Source organism: Brassica oleracea, chromosome C5, assembly GCF_000695525.1.
Source record: "Brassica oleracea var. oleracea cultivar TO1000 chromosome C5, BOL, whole genome shotgun sequence".
In the NCBI taxonomy this organism is placed as follows: Eukaryota; Viridiplantae; Streptophyta; class Magnoliopsida; order Brassicales; family Brassicaceae; genus Brassica; species Brassica oleracea.
In genome coordinates, this window is record NC_027752.1 from 10,946,819 (window position 1) to 10,948,206 (window position 1,388).

A 1,388-nucleotide genomic window follows, 5' to 3' on the forward strand; every position below is an offset into this window, starting at 1 on the left:
TGAGGGAGGATGTAAATCCACCCCCAACAGTAAGCCCCCAAGTTCGTAGAGAGAGATAAAATCGATCTCTGCGAATTTTACAAATAGGGTTTATGAGACAATGAACTAGGCACATACCCATGTCGCAGACGATTGTCATGAACGGGCCGTCATGGTTAGGTTGCCATAGATGAAGTGTCATAGGCGGACCGTCTCGGGCGAGCTGTCTTCCGATCAGACTTCTTACTCCGGGATGGTTGCGCGAACGATCTGTGAGGACAGTGTTCTGAACCACCGGAGCAAGTTGCCATGGATGAAGCATCAATCGACTAACTGCCAAGAACAAGTCGTTATATACATCATCATGAACGTACCACCATGGACGAACCGTGACAATCAAATCACCACGGTGGACATGTCTTCGCGGTAGTGTTGTGATCCATGTGTAGATGGAGTGGTGGAGTTGGGGATAGTCTCGCTTGAGCCGTGACAAGTGATGAAGCTAGAGGTCAAGCCGGGTGCCGAGCATCAATTGTCCCGAGTAAAGCGCGTGACAGAGGTGACATTAGCTAGGCTGCTTCTCGGCATTGAGTCGTTGTTACCGTTGGGGCTGCTTTTAGTCGCCACTTATCTTGTCGCCAAGTCTCTTGTTTGAGCCGAGATGCTGCGGCGAAAGCATGCGGCTTCATATAGGTCCAGCCTCCTCAACACTAATTTATTGATTTACTTGTTTCCTTGTGGAGCAAGTCTCTCATAGTCCTCAAACGATGCCGAGAAAAATAGTGGGCCAAGGAAATGTCTTGTTGTCATTATTGCAGCTGACTTTTAAAGTGGAGCTTTGACCGGCAAGTGGCTTTTTCGGTAGATGATAAATTGGTAAACTAGTGAGGAAGATAACTTAGGAGTGTGCATGATGTTGAGGTCGAAAACGGTTACGACGAAATTAACGTCCAAATCCCCGAAGAAGAAAACGAAAAACCTTCTTCGACGAATACTTTTTCGAAATAGATTATTCCTTACGAAAAGCTTTGCGGAGGAAACACGAAACATCGGACAAAAGCTCGAAAAGGGTCGCTACGCAGCGACCGAATGCGTGTTCCGCTCGGTCGCTACGTAGCGACCGAGCTCTTCCGAAACGTCGATACGATATTAGTCCATGCATTCTCGTCTACCCTTCGATGCTATCTCCCGAAGACCGTAGCGAACCCATTTCATGTTTCCTGCCATGCTAAGTCATCGATCAAACTTTACGGTAAAAACCGCAGAAAGTTCACTCTTTATCGAGAGAAGCCGTAATAAACGTTTCGAGTCAGAAAACGGCCCAAAGGGACCTAAGACATGACTCGAGGCCCAACTTACGATTTCTTAACCAACAGCCTGTAAGCCGCATGACGGTTTACGCTTGGTTC

General features: G+C 47.6%; 1 protein-coding gene across 1 annotated transcript in view; it reads right to left on the bottom strand.

Moving 5' to 3' along the window:
* LOC106344499 overlaps positions 1-1,388 on the bottom strand; it is an 8,431-nt gene that overhangs the window by 6,344 nt on the left and 699 nt on the right. The gene's annotated exons all lie outside the window — the stretch shown is intronic.